Source organism: Lonchura striata, chromosome 1 (genome assembly GCF_046129695.1).
Source record: "Lonchura striata isolate bLonStr1 chromosome 1, bLonStr1.mat, whole genome shotgun sequence".
Classification (NCBI taxonomy): domain Eukaryota; kingdom Metazoa; phylum Chordata; class Aves; order Passeriformes; family Estrildidae; genus Lonchura; species Lonchura striata.
This window is the reverse complement of record NC_134603.1, coordinates 83,643,716-83,660,224: the sequence shown is the minus strand read 5'-3', so window position 1 is coordinate 83,660,224 and position 16,509 is coordinate 83,643,716.

The window sequence follows — 16,509 nt, the reverse complement described above, 5'->3', positions numbered from 1 at the left end:
CACTGACTTTGTACCCAACTTGAGTGTCTCATTCCAGAGTGCTTTAAGCAGGATATGTGATGGGGAATAAATCTGGGAGTTGTCTCAGCAGAGGCGGCTAATGGTTGTTCTTCCTGCACATCACAGGCAAAAGCGAAAACTCTAGGCTCACCATGGACATGGTATTTGTTAGTCTGTATATACTTGATCCCCCTGATTGGGGAGGTAGCAAACCACCACCCCTGAGTTTGGAAAGCTTTTGGCTGGTACAAAATAATCTATAAAGTTTGCAGGGAACTCCCTCCCAGGCTGGATTGATGCGTGGTTGCTCCTGGTTTACTGGCCATATTGAGCTTGTGCATTCCGTTTTAAAGTAATTTTCAGTCCTTCTGTGGAAGTGACAACTTTTGAGTCGCAGGGTTCTCTTACTGGTCCTTTTATCCTACTAGCGTGAGTCCATCCTGATTCTGCAGTTACATTGATACAGCCTATTATTGGTTAGCAGCACCTGAAAAGGACCTTCCCAGATGGGGGTTAAATGTTGGTCTTTCCATGATTTTGCCATTACCCAGTCCCCAGGAATAACGCTATGACTTTTGAAATTTAGGGTAGCAGTCTGAGGGATTCCTCCCTTTTCCCAGAGTCCCTCTAAATTTGTGCTACAGACAGGACATATTTCTTGACACTGTCCTCCCCTTCCTCATAAGTGCCCATGCTATTGGATAAAGTCAAAAAGGGTAGACCCAACATCATTTCATAAGGTGAAACTTTTAAGTCTGATTTAGGCTATGTTCTAATTCTTAACAAGGCTAGGGGTAGGCACTTGATCCATGATATTTGGGTTTCAATCATAAGCTCTGTTAAGAGTTCTCTTGAGAGTTTGATTCATCCTTTCAACCTGCCCCAAACTCTGTGGATGCCGTGGAGTGTGTAATTCCCACTTTATACCTAAAGCTTGCTGTAGTATTTTTGAGGTAAAATGTGTCCCTCTATCTGAGTCAATGTGATTAACCGTTCCATAGTGGGGAATGATTAGTTCTAGAAGAGTTTTGCGTACCACATTGGCAGTAGCTTTAAATACTGGCACCGCCTCTACCCAATGGGTTAAATGATCTACTATTACCAACAAAAGTTTCCACCGTTGCACCTGGGGGAGTTCAGTGAAATATACTTGGATGCTTTGAAAAAGTCCTAAGGCTAATTCTTGCCCTCCTTGGTGACCTTTCCTCATGACTTTTCTGTTTACCTTCTGGCATATTGCACATTTTTTCAGTTATTTGTTTAGCTTTTCCATGAATTCCTACACAGCCCCAGTTTTTCAAGGACTGATCACACAGCGCTTGGGTACCCCAGTGAGCTTTACCATGCATGCTTTCTAATATTTTCCTAGCCAATGATTTCTTTAAAAGCTGAGTCCCATCAGATAACACCCACTTCCCTTCATTGTTCTTTTTTGTTCCTATTCTAAGGAGAGCCTCTTCTTCAGTTTTACTGAATACTGGTGCATCCTGAATTTCTCCATAGGGGTCAGTATCATCACCACTTTCTCTTCTCCAGCCTCAGCTGCATTTTTAGCTTCTAAGTCTGCTAAACTATTCCCTCTTATTTCTAAAGTGGTCCCTTTCTGATACCCCCAAATATGTACAATAGCAATTTCCTCTGGCAACTATAAGGGTTCTAAAACATCTCAGATGAGTCTTTCATTAATTAGTTCTTTCCCTTTAGAATTTAACTATCCTCTTTCTTCTCAGATTTTTCCAAATGTATGCACCAAGTATGAAGGCGTACTTGGAGTCAGTATATACAGTATATACTATATACAGTATATATATACAGTATATATATACAGTGTATATACTATATACAGTTCCCCTCCCTTGTGTCAATATCTTGAGGGCTTGTTTCAAGGGATACAATTTGCATGCTTGAGCTAACCAACTCAGTGGTAGCCTTCTCTTTTCTATGGTCACTAATCCTTCATCTACTATAGCTATCCTGACATTTGCTTCCCCTGAATCACCCTCAAGGGTCTGTTGATGTATAATTGTTTCCCCTCCTTCTGGGAGTGGTCTGTCAAATCTTTTCTCACTTTGTTAATCACTTCTAAACAATCATGCACTAGTTCTTCTAATGGTTACCCATACAAAAACTGGGCAGGATTGAAGTGCTTATCTGTAATTAGTTCTAGGTCATCTTTGTCTATCAAAATTGCTTCATATTTCAGCACTCAAAAATCAGTGAGCCACTTTTCAGCTTTCTGGTTCAGAATATTTCTAACTGCATATGGGGTGTGCACTTTTAATTTCCCCCAAAAGTCAATTTTCTATTTTCTTCTACTAATAGGGCAGTGGAGGCTACTGCCTGGATACAGGTTGGCCACCCTCTACTAACAGGGTCTAACAATTTTGACAGATAAGCTACTGGTGTCTTGGACCCTTTGCATTCTTGGGCTAGGACTCCCTGGGCTACCCCATTTTCCACATCTACATATTAGGTAAAAAGGCTTATCTAGTGCAGGAAGACAGACTTAAAGCAGGGGCCCTAATGAATTTCTGTTTTAAACTTTCAAATCTCTTCCTTTTCATATAGGAATTTAACAGCTTGAGTATCCTTCTGTCCATACTCTACAATATCCTAACAACCCCAATAGTTTCCCAATTTCCTTTTTAGTTTTTGGTTGGGGTAGTGACGTTATTCCTGTGATCATTTCAGGATTTAATAAGCCAGCTCCCCTGGCTTATTACATATCCTAAGTATTTTAGTTCACTCTCTACAAACTGGAGCTTTTCTTTTTATACCCAAAGCCCCTGGTTCCCAGAAAGTTTAGCAATGATATGGTGGATTCCTGGACCTTTTCCTCATCCTTCCCTGAGAGAAGTAAGTCATCAACATATTAGATAAGTTTTACCTCCAGTATTATGGGGAAACATTACAGTACCTCTTCTAGGGCCCATCCAAATAAATTAGGGGATTCAGTAAATCCTTGGAGAAATTTAGTCCATTTGAATTGTTCTTTCTCTCTGTATTGGGATCTTCCCCTTCAAAAGCAAATATATCTCTGCTTATCTTTATATCTCTGCCCAAAAGGCATCTTAGAGATCTATCACACTGAACCACCAGTGTGATGGAGGAATTCTACTTAACAGTGTATAGAGATTTGATACTAATGGATATCACTCTGTAGTTATTTTGTTTACTTCTCTCAGGTCTTGGATGAGCCTGTATGTCCCATTTGATTTTTTTACTGGTAATACGGGGGTATTGTGGGGAGACATGTTCAGTTCCAAAGTTTCAGTTTTGATCAATTACTGAATTACAGTTTTCAACCCTTTTCTCCCTTTGAGAGAGAATGGATATTGCTGTACTCAAATCTGGCTGTCTTTGTTGGCGTTATACTACTAAGTGGTTATTTTTAACTTATCCCTATTTCCAGGTTTGGAAAAGAAATCCTAGGTGGGAGGAGATGATTGGAGTGGCATTTGGCTGGACTTTTCTTGTATAGCCATATATATAACCAATTCTCCCCAACACAGAGACTGCATTTAGGGGGATGCAATGACTTGAGCCAAGAGAGTGCAGGAGTGAGAGTGGCCTGTTTCATTAAGTGACGTCATGTAGGAGTGAGAGTGAACAGAGAAAAGTTGAGGAGGGTGTGGTCATGCCCTCTGTATTCAGGGAAGAAGATCTCTTTTCTCGAGACCCTCGGTCCCAGGGGAGGAGAAAATGGGGGGGGGGACTGTTGTCCCAAAATGTGAAACTCTTGTTATGTGGTACTTGGTGAAGCATCCTTAAAGGAACCCTATGAGCAGTTTTTGTCCATGCATGATGGTGAGAGCACTGTACATGGAAGGAGGATGTCACGATGTCAGACTTTCTCCAGAGGCGCCATGTGTGACATGGAAACATCAGAGTTTTCAACTGTGTTTCCTGTGGAAGACTGTGGTACAAGAGAAACTCCTCTCTCCTCTGATGGACTGAGAATTGATTATCTGAGGGGTGGTAACTTGATTGAGGCTCCAAGGTTTTGTCTCACTGTGTTTTGGTGGAAATTGGGTGGGGGGGAGGAAAAATGTTTTGGAAAGTTTTCATTCTGAATTCTGTATGTTCCTTTTATTATAGTTGTAGATTAATAAAGCTTTTTCCTTATTTCTAAGCTTGAGCCTGCTCTGCTCTGTCTCACAGCACTCATTTGAGAAAAATATATTTGCATGGGTGAATGCAAATATATGACACTTATGAGTGAAGCAACCCATGACACTTACTCGTTGAGCTGAGAGGTTGTTGTGTGGAAAAGATCCCAAAACTGTGGCGATGCACCCTTAGAATACACATGCTTGCACATTCTGTGCCAACTGGAGCAAATTTTATTAGTTACAGAAGGGACAAAATAAACTATTTTTACTGACTAAAAAATACTGCAGTGCAGTCTCTACAGGCTGAAATAAAAAAAAAAAAATTGCTTACATGAACATGAGTGTCACATATACCTGTTACTCTTCATTGTTGCTGAACCACTACTCTGACAGAGAGAAAACTGAGGGAGGGAAAACATAATGGAAGTGTTTAAAACACTTGTATCTCTTTAAGTTGTTCTTTGACAAAACGAATGCCCTCTCCATCCTCCCAGTGGTATCTTCTAGCATACACAATTGAGCTGACTTGCAACATAAGCACTGCAGGTTAATCATTGCCAAGATTTAAATGAATTGTTAAACTAGTTTCATAATGCCAAATAAGTGAGGAGAACATAGAATCATAATAAAAAAATGTAAAGGGTTGCTTAAAGAACAATATTTTGTTATATGAGTGTCAGGTAAAAACACTAAGATGATACAATAGAAGTTAATATTATTTTTGCTTTAACTGTGTTTTATTATTCTGCTGACATAGAGTACTTAGCAGAAAAAAACCTGCATAATCCAATTACATTTATTTTCTTCTGAAGGGAAATTATGCTCAACTCAATGCTCGAGTCCCTCTACCTGGTGAGAGCCCTCATCACTGAGCAGCAACACTGATATGCACTCCTTGGAAGAGTGAGTTCTCTGCTGGACAGTATTATGTTTTCAGTAGAAAGGGTGGGGGGTAGTTTCTTGCATACTCATTAAGTATGTTATTCTGGGACATGGCAAATAGCATAGTTGAATCCCTTTAGGCAATAAATACTTAGAATCTTCCTGGAGTACTCAAAATAGCATGTTATTATGCTAAAACTAGGTGCTTCACCTTCTCTTTTTAATTAACTGAATGGTGACTGTTAAATTGCATATTCTTTAGTATGTCTGCTGAATGAGGACCCTTAGAGGACATGGGCAAAATTAGGACCTCCTTTGCTTTGTCTGAAGTGAAGTGAGTCTACAGAAAAAAGCTGATTCTGATCAATTATTTCTCAATAAAGAGAGCAAATATCTTTTATGTATCAGGAAAGCTAGCCAACATAATGATCTTGCAAATCTATTGAAAACTTAATCATTCTGTAAACTATAATAGCTACAGTTACAGCTTCAAATTTGAACATTGACTAAAATTATGTTACACCTTGTCATGCTGAAATACATAACTTTATTCTCTTTGTAGAATTTTGTTCAACTAAATAAGTGTAAAAAGTTATATTAGATTTACTGTTTATTAAAAATCACAATTTTCACAATATATGGGAAAACATAACCTCTGTGGATTTTTTTTTAATCATGCCTCAGTGTCTCCATACATGAATACTGTCACTCAGTGCAATATCATTGCACAGTACCTCTCAGAATAGCCTGAAGTAAAGCACACATAAAATAGCACCTTTCCAACTAAGAACCAAGGGAAACTTTTCACCCAGATTTGAAGCAGAGCAGCAACTGGTGGGGAAATGGCATCTTTTGGTGACCACAGAACATAGGAACAAGAGCCAGGCTTTAGAAATTTTTTTAATTATTAACTGTTGTTCAGTGACATATACTACTGTGGTGGATCCCAGGAAAACAGGTTAGTTTGTGCCTGCTGTATGGACTTTGATCACACTTATCTAGAGACTGTGTGCTGCAAGCTAACTAAGAAATGCTGATTGATTTTAGAAAAACTGTCTACATGTCTACAATAACCTGTTCTCTCAGCTTTTCTTTAGAGATAAGCTCTCAACATCAGCCAGTTTTGCCTTACAGGAATAAAGCTTATGCTGTAATGTAAAGGAAAGTCCTAATTTGAGTTGTAGCATCCTTTAAAGCATTGCACTTTGAGCTGTCTTCTAAATGGACATTTGGGAAACTGTATGAAAAGCCTGTGGGCTGAGAAAAGCCTTGTAACTCTTCATGAAATATGACCTGGTTTAGAGCCAAGAAAATGGCCCCAGTCAAGGAAATGATACATAATTTTGAACTAGGATGTGCTAACTTTCAGCTCATCACTCCGCTACATAGAAAACATATATCTGGAGAGAAAAAAATGTCCCACTCTAGACATTTTGTTGCCTGTAAAAATATTTTTTCCTTTAAATATTCCTTACGGAATATTTAATACGGTAGACTTCATCACCTGATGTATATGTATGTAATTTATAATGTATGAAGTGTGTAAAGTGTATATATACACAACCTGATACATTAATCTAGTTATAATTCCTGTAGGATTTGAATAAGGAGACTGAAATACCTCTTTAGTCAGAGTTGATTGTTCATCTTGTCAAACCCAGGGAAACAGGCAAGTCATACAAGACAAAGGAGTCAGAAATTGCACAATTAGTTTGGAAATCATTGCAAGATCCCCCCATTAAACACAAATGTTGTGAAGAAGACATAACCTCACAATGGGATAAAAGAACATAGATGAAATAAACTGTCCACAAGAAAGATTACATACATTTAGACTGAGAGGAACCAATTGTCATAATTATATAGCATGTATTTGGGCTTGATTGGACAGAAATGAGTGATTTTCTCTCTAGCTGAGGGAGTGGAAAACCTGGAAAAGCCAGGGAATGGATGCAGCAGTGCTCCAAGTGAGGGGAGGGAAGAAAGGGAGAAGGGTTGCCTTTCCTGTGGTATTCCTGAAATGTGTAAATTCCATCTCTCTCTCTCTCTCTCTCTTTTTTTTTTTTTTTTTTTTTTTTTTTTTTTTTTTTTTGTGACACTGCAACAGCATTTGAAAGACCACTGTCTACAGATTTGGCACTCTAAGTTAGTGCATTATTAGCAGTAATAACAGAAGTCTTGGAGGTAGTTATCCTAAGTGAAAACACAAGAGTACTATGCCTCAGTCTTAGAAGGCCACCAAGAAATCCCCAAGCTAGCTCTGCCCCTGCAAAGAGGCTAGTCCTGTGAGTCTGATTAAGAGACCCTGTGTATCCTGACCCAAGATGCCAGGATGATCATGGCAGTTCCTGGGGCAGCAAGATACAGGCCACATTGCACAGTAAAATGGAAAAACAGAAGAAAAATGCCTTCTTTGGGAGAATATTGGTGCTGGCTAAGTTTGCAAGTTTCTTAGCAGACTAGAAGCTGGGGTAGAGAGGGGCAGAGGCAGGGCAGAGCACATCCTGCTGTGGTCCTGTTGCTAACTCCATTGAAAGAGTATAATTTGGAACATATATCCCACTTCTCTGCATACACTTTATATCATTACAAACATTGCACTTTCCTGTCTCTAGTTTCTTTTAACATGAGTGTGAAAGCACGTCTTTTGTGCTGCTTCGGCTGGGACAGACTTAACTTTTTTCACAGTGTCTGGTATTGGACTATGTTTTAGATTTATGCTGAATACAGTGATGATAATAGAGATATTTTCATTATTGCTTAGCAGTGCTTACAGAGCCAAGGCCTTTTCTGCTTTTCATACTGATATGCTGGCAAGAAGTTGGAAGGAAGTGCATGGGAAATTGGGAGAAGACATAGCCAGAACAGGTGACCCAAATTGACCAAAGGGATATTTCAGACTATATGACATAATGCTTATTATATAAAGTAGGGGAAGAAGGAGGAGACGGGATGTTTAGAGTGATGATGTTTGTATTCTCAAGTAACTGATATGCATGATGGGACCTTGCTCACCTGGAGATGGCTGAACACCTGCCTGCCCTTTGAAAGCAGTGAATTCATTACTTGTTTTGTTTCACTTGTGTACGTGGCTTTTGCTTTCGCTATTAAACTGTCTTTATGTCAACCCATGAGTTTTCTAGCTTTTACCTGTCCAGTTCTCTCCCTGATCCCACTGGTAGGGGAGTGAGCAAGCAGCTGCGTGAGGCTTGGCTGCTGGCTGGGGTTAAGCCATGATGGTCCTTTTTGGCACCCAATGTGAGGCACGATGCCTTTAAGATAAAGACAGATTTGATTGGGATGTGCTAAATTGAATTTATAGCTATTAGTGCTGTTTAGCTGGTAACCAGCAGGCTCCTGTGCTTGCCATGGGGCTCCCTTCCATGACTTTGTATTAGTCTAGTGTTCATTAGTGGTTGTTTTTTTCTTTTGCTGCTTGCTGTATTGCTGTACTGTTTATCATCTCCTTGTATTGTACCTGGGAATATTTTGGTAACAACCTTGGTGATATACCTGGGCTGGCAGATGGCCAGGGTGTTGCTGCTGTTTTTGTGTTGCTGCACTGGACAGGTGGAATTCTAGTGTGAACTTCAGCTGAATAGACTATGACATTAATCAGTCTAGATGGATCAGAGACCCACCTGCAGCCCATGGAGGACCCTATGCCTGAGTAGGTGAATGCCTGAAAAAGGCTGTACCCCATGAGATGCTGTGATTGGAGCAGGTTTGCTGACAAGGCCTTGTGACCTCATGGGGGGACCCTGCTGGGGCAGTTAAGGAAGAACTGGAAGCTGTGCAAAGGCCCCACACTGGAGAAGTTTGAGGACTGTCTGCCATGGGTGTGGCCCCAGACTGGAGCAGGGGCATCACAGCCCACAATGAAGACCATGGTGAAGCAGTTATTTCCTGCAGCCCATACAGGACTGTGAGGTGGGCTACACCAACAGCAGACTCTAGTGGGAATCCTTTGTTGTTGCCAGGCTGCGGACAAGGGGAGTAGTTCATTGCAATGTTAAAAACACCATAACCTGGCCCAAAAGGACTAGGAATGGAGATTGTAATGGATATACCTTTAAACTATTGTAAACTATGTTTTGAATTGTGTGGTACAGGAATTAGTACAGCAGAAACCACCTGAGGCAATGGAGGAGAAGCCTTACGGGAAGCAGTGACTTGACCTGAGTTGGCTTTGGTGCCCAGTAACAAGAGCAAGAAATAGAGCCCAAAGTAATGGACTAAATGGATTCAACAGACATTTTTAACTTATTTTATAGACATTTTGCAGGAGTGGTCTCTAGACTAAGGGAACAATATCTCTGTATTATATCAAAGAATGGGAGGGCAAAAGTGGTTAATAAGGATGTATGGAATAGTGTGGGACTTGATTATGATGGTACTTAATAAGAGTTGGAAGTCCCACTTTTCTGCATACACTTCATGTCATCAAAAACATAGCACTTCTCTGCTTCTTGTTTCTTTTGACATGGGAATGAAGCACAGGTTTTGTTTAGGTTACAGATCTAGTCATAATATGTTTCACTTTTTTAGCATTTTTATCTTTGTTGTTTTCCATGCAAACTTTTTCTCATTAAAAAATCATAGCCAAATAAACAGTTTGTTTTTTAACAGCCAGTGCCTTGTGCTTCTGCAAACATTGCCAGACATCAGTTTGCAGTTTGGGCAAATTACTTTCACATTCACATTAGTTGCAGAGTCATGTGATAAGTACAACTAGTAATATGTCTTTATAGGCAGTTACTACCTGTAATACAAATATAGCAATTTTCCTGCCCAAAGTAACCTTCTGACATCCCTAACCCTATGATAATTTTGATCCTGTGAAAGGAGGAAGGAGGTCTTGGGAGATTCATGGTGACTGTTTGGCTTAAAAATGCCCCAACACTTCCCCCCCCCCTATTATATAATATGCAGTTGGTCTTCAGGTAAGGAGATATATGATCTTCCTATGCACAGACCACCCCAGTTTGTGAGGCAGTTAATTTGCACAAATTTGCATATGTACATCAGATCTGTCACTTCTTTAAGTCCTGTGAGACTCTTAGCAAAACAAAGGTTATTATTACCATTATTTAGCTCAATTAAAAAGTACCTCTTTGACTATGCTTAAAGTGCAGATGAACTACAGTCCTGCATCCCATACTTCCAACTTCTTTTATAGTAATGATAGCCAAAAGGAAAATCTGATCAAAACCACAACTCATTTACTCCGTAGGAGAGGTACTGATGCAGTCTAAAACCCTTCTGCTTTCATAGTGCTTAAATTAGTAGTGGAAGAATATGGAGGATGGTACATGTTGAAAGCTTCAAGATAAGCACTAGTTTTGAACAGTTTTGAACAGGCATGAGTGGTTAAAACATTTAATGTAATTCCAATAATGATACCTACATGATAGCCTAAAGGTACAAATCTTTATTCTTCTACATATTGCCTGGCACTGAACACCTGGATGTGCTATTAACATTGCTGCATATCCTCCACAGATGCCTCCTGCTCTACCTCCTCTGCTACATATGGGTAGAAAAGTAACACTGAGCTTTTAAAAACCCCCTCAGAAATAGTGTATGCTGCCAGTGGCCTCTCCTGACAGACATATAGTCATTCTAAACTCGTTCACAATGGGTATATAAGTTGTTCTATAAGGTGAGCACAGTATCCACGTGTTCCTTCCAGGAACTCCTTTCCTAGAAGGACACACATCCACTGCCCAGCAGACTCAGAAAAGTAGTTTATACTTCTGGGACTTACAGTTGCCATAAACACTCTCTTTCAAGATGCAGATTTTTTAGCTTTAACTGAGGAGCAGTCTTTGTTGTAACAATGTTATATGTTTTGCAGGGTCAAGAGTATTTGCAACACCAGCATTTTTATGCCTTCTCTGCTGCCTGCTACTCTTCCATACCCAGTAACAGCCATGATCTTCAGCTCTGCAAAAACCCCACTATTTTTTTTGGCACCCTTGGGTTTTCAGCTGTAACTGTAGTCTCCAGACCATGTGTCTGTAGACTGCAGCCAGAGCCTTGATTTTGCTGCTTCCATAGTAATTATGCTGTGATAATTAGTAATTATGGTTTAAGAGTACAGTCTTTATTTCATTCTTAGTCTTCTTAGTCTTTTCATTTGATAAAAAGACTTAGTCTTTTCATTTGATGAACAAAATCACAAGCTTCCAGCACAACTATTACTAGTCCTACAAGCTGTCATCCTCCCCTCAGCTGTGTGTAAAGGATGCTTTCCCACAACCAACATTGTCAGAATGAAACTTGAAATTTAATTCATGGTCCTGGCTCATGTGGTGTTTTATGAGAAGCCCTTCAGGTCTCATAAGGATTTCTGTAAAACATACAGCTCTCCTTGTGTGACAATCTGGCTTTTCAGCCTCAAGATCACTGTTGTAGCATATACTACATGGTGATTAGGGTTGCTACCCATGGCAGCAAAACTAAAGAATTTCACAGCATTGCTAATTAAGTGCAAATGTCTGTCCTCTCATTCCAGTAATAAGAGTGTGGAATTTGTCCTGGGGTTTCCCTCCCTGTGTATTCAAACAATACGACTTGTCTTCTTTTCTGTTGCCCTGTAAATACCAGAAGTCCAACCACAATTCTACTGTGCTGCACAGCAAATAGAAAGACATTAGGACAATCCAAAACATGAGCAGTCTTTTGAATTTGTTAATTCTTGGATTGGACTTATCTACATTGAAAACTGCACAAGCTGTTGAGCAACCACTGTGCCTGGCCTTAGAACTTAAATTTCAATAGATTAAAATCAATACTAGTGAAAATATTAAGTTACAATCTTCTGTAAGTGATGTTCTATAACCACAGGAATGTATGTATAATGTTTAGTGAAAGGAACAGTATCTCACAGAGATAACAGAGGATCCATTCTGTCATCTCTGGCTGCTCTCCAATAGCATGGAATTTATGTATACAGTGAGAGGACAAGTGATAATCAACCAGAATTCACTGGTCCCCCTAATACTCATTGGTCTTATGGATAAACAAAATTTTCCCTCTAATTTTTTTTTTTCCTGTTTCTTGATAGGTTGTAGCTCCATGCTATTACCTGACACACTGTCCACCTTAAAACCAGGAAGTTTTCTGGTGCTTGACTCAATAAGCACTTTGTGCTTCTCCTGGGCTAATCTGTCAGAACTCAGAGCCCACTGTGAAATGAACTTCTAAAATCCCCTAGATTGTTAGTGTATCATATTCTGGTCCACTCCTTTGTGATTTAGTTTATACTTCAAAGCAGGCCAGACAGATTCTGGTTGAGTGTCCACCTCACATTTGGCAATGGTGCCCCATTGAAGTGTAACAAACATCATGTAAAGAGTCTAGAGAAATATATCATCCCAATCTCTCCTCTCTTCCATTGTCTATCATACAAAACCTCTTCACCTTTAGTGCAATCATGAACTTCATGCCAAACTCACCTCTATTTCCCCATTCATCAGTCTTCAGTCATTAGCTCATGCTTGCCTTAATCTCCCATTCTTATTTCAAGCTATTTTCTCCCTCAGTGTGCCACCAGAATGTCTGCCCACACTTCCCAAATGCCTGGGCCAGCTTAATTTGTTTTTGAAATATATTGTTGGTTGCTGTCCTGGCTGCAATATGCTCAGGAATATCATTGACTTTGCATCCCTTTCCTCACTTTGTCCTGCTCTTTTCTCATCACTGCAAGACAATTTCCTCACAGAAGGAGAGCAAAGCCTGATTTTCTGCCCTTTTAGCGGAAATGCCAGAGCAACATTTTCTGCATTCCATGACACTGCCTTCTCTGAATACCTCATGAACTTCTGGGCTGCTGGAATGACCATGCTTTTGTTCCTAAGAACATATGCTGTCCCACCTGCTTTCTTGCTCCCTTATCTCAGCCCAAACTGCTTTTTCCTGTCCATCTTATAATTTAGACCTATTCTGGGGAAGCCAAGCTCAACAATACCATGCATATGACTCCAGACCAGTTTCATGTCATTCATCTACAGTGTTAGAGATGTATGCTGCCTTCCTTACTACCTTCTTATCTTAAAGCATCAAGAAATCAATCAACCCCATACTCTTCCAGTGTTCTCCATCTTTTTTTTGGCAATCTGTTTAATAAAAAAGACTGCTAGGTACAATAAAATCTTCCAGGAACTCTGGAAATAAAACTACCAGTCATGTTCTGAGTCCATGTCTTTTTCTCTCTCTTGCCCAGTCTGTTTTCATAAAACTACTCCTGTCACAGATTCATACAGGCCCATACTCCCACTCTGAATCTGCAATGGCCAAACTCCCTACCTAGTAACAATCAGGGAGTCTAATACCTAGAGCCAGTAAAGAACATTTCTGACATTACTGGTGCACTGAATTTGAACTAAACATCCAAAGAGGAACCAGTAACTGATTAGAACCAGTGTGCTATGGAGTAATTCCAAAACTGCACTCTTCAGCTGTGACATTAGTAGAAAAAATGGGAAATCTTAGCTCTAAATGTCCATAGTTGTAAAGTAGTTTATATTGACAGTAATTTCTTTCACATAATTGTATTTTCAATTTATAGACCTGAATAATGTTTTGAAAATATTTTACAGGGTAGCCATTTTTAGTTTATATTCATGTGAAGAGGAAAACATCTATCACTACACCAACTGGAAATTATTTTGCTTCTGAAAACAAGCCCTTTTTCTAACTTCTTGATATAGATGTTAAGATGTCCATTCCACTGAACAAACTGACCTTGCTTCAGTTAGCTTTTGATGACAGAAACTGTTTGGCCTTATTAAAAGTATTAAAGTCCTTATTAAGAAATTAAATATCAGCAAACACTTAAAGAATACTTCATTAATCTCAGAATATGAAGAGCTCTCTCTTCAAGCCAAAGTGTTTCTAAATTATTTCAATTTTATACATTCTTTGATGCAACATAAATGTTATGAAGCACTAAAGTATTTTTTTCATTCACTTAGAATGAATAAATGTTAACATTTGCTGCTATTATTATTCCCAAATTAATATTTGAAGTTAACTATAACAGTCAGAATCTGAAAACACTGTAGCAACTTAAAAATTACAGCCTTATCATAAAAACATGAAAACTTTATTTCCCTTCATTCACTCCTTTCTGTTCTACGAGAAGATATTTTACCCATAAATGTGTAAAAAACACTGAATGGTAAATATTAGAAGAGTACAAAAGCTGTATCAGAATGAACAACTGCAAAAGATTAGGAGCTATCAAACTGGGCACAAAACAACCATCAAAGTGCTATCAGCATTGAACACTTCAATGTGACTGCACAATTACCTCTTCTTTCAATTAACCAATCATGATCATTTTAAAAAGACAAAATGTAGCACAGATTAGCATTTTAATAGAATTGCTAATAATTTCTGCATACGATATGCTGTATTCAAAAAGATGAATAAAAATACTAAGATGATAAAGAAAATCAACAGCCTGTTCAAAAAGGAACTCAAGGAGATCAAGATAACACAGCAAAGACATGGAGAGAACTTTATCAATGTGTCTCTACATACACCTTTGACAGCTAACATTTTAAGTAGAAAAAGAACTGCTAAAGCTCAGGGTCAAAACTGAGTCAAAAGCATGGCTTCTTTAGGTTGGCCATGAATTGTAGGATCATACTGGTTGGAAGAGACTTCAAGGAGGTGATGTAGTCCAATTTCCTGCTCCAAGCATGTCCAGTTAAAGAAGGTTGTTCAGGATCTCACAATTCTGTAACATATCTGACAAAACTCATCCTGTATTTTATCACCTTCCTCATAAAAGTGTGTATCAAGTCATGTCTCATGTTTCAACTTCTACTTCCTGTCATCCTTTTACAGTACACTCAGGCTCTGTCTTCTCTATATGTCCTGTTAGGTATTTGTGGACAGAAGTAAAGATTTCAGTATTCTCCTTTCTGAGGCTGAGCAAAGCCAGTACCTTCAACCTCTCCATTATGTCACGCCTGCCTCCTGACCAACTCAGTGGTCTTCTGCTTGAGTTGTTTCAGTCAAGGTCTTATACTGCGGAGCCTGCAGCTGGACCCAGTATTACACAAGTAATCTCACAAGTACTGAACAGAGGAGAGTAATGGCTTCCTTCGACCTGCTGTTTGTGATGACAATCCAGGAGAGAGTGCATGGCTAGGTTTGCCACAGGGGGTGCACTGCTAACTCACAGTTAACTCACTGTCCACCAGGATAGGATCCCCAGGCACCCAGTCCTTTTTACATAAAGTTGCTATCAAGACAATGAGCTCCAGCCTGTATAATTGCATTAGGTCATTCCATTCTAGGTCCATGGCTTTGTACATATTTAGGCTGAAGATTAATAATAATTTCTTATGGCCAGGACTGGAAGAAACAGGAAAAACATGGACTAGAAAATTAACTTCATATGGGGCTTTATCAGTTCTTAGTAAGTACATTACTCACTTAGTAAGCCAAGACATACACTCCTTAAATGCCTAATAATGTTATCAAAAATTCACCTTATGTAGAAATTAATGATTTGATATTTCAATCCAATATCTGTTTAATCATTGCCTACTTCAATATAATTAAAATTGCTGAGGACTTTAATTGAAGCTACTGAATGGTCCTTCCTAAGCAATCACGCTTAACTAGAAACTTTGGCACCTATTTATTTTATGCCAACATACTGAATTTAAACACCAATCTGAGTCAGTACTCACCATGACTCATTGAGGATTTTAATTTGTACTTCCTGAAACAGCATTTCTTTGTAAGAGGCATCTAACTTACTATGATAGCAGTAAATTCTGAAAATTCCTTGAATTGCTTGTTAAAAGAGAAGCTGTCTAGGTGCCTTGAATGGACAGAATGTACTTTCCTGACTGTACTATTTGATAGGCGACTATCCAACACAGTTTTCACCAGTTTTATTTCCGAGAACTTAGATTTTTAAGTAATGCTCCCTAGTAAAACATGCTATCTTACCCTACATACACATTTTGAAAGACAGCCTTCTGACTAGCATATAAAAATAGTTCTATTAAGATAGATTTTTCTTTATGCTTTTAGTTTAATTTCTTACGTCTATTAAGATAGATTTTTCTTTATGCTTTTAGTTTAATTTCTTACGTCTTCTTACAAGTCAAGCCTTCTAGTTCTTTGATTAGAATACATTTTCTACACTTTTAAATGTAAATGTGAATGTAGTAAGATGATTGGATGCTGGAGTAAGCACACATTAGATCCATCAGAAAACCAAACCATTTACTAGGGGGAGTTTCTGAACATTTCACAGAAAGTAATGTTGAGAAGGGCAAGCATAGCTGAGCTTGACACAATTGACGTATTTTGCTCCTATTCCTTTCACTGAAAAGAGCTCCAAAGAAGGCAGCAGTAGCTCATAATGGCACCTAAACTGGTAAAAGGGTTGTCTGAAATATCAGAAAGGTGAATATGCCTTGATCTGTGCTTTTAAAAATATTATTTCTGTGATAAAAATAACTTTGTTTTGAAGAGACATGTA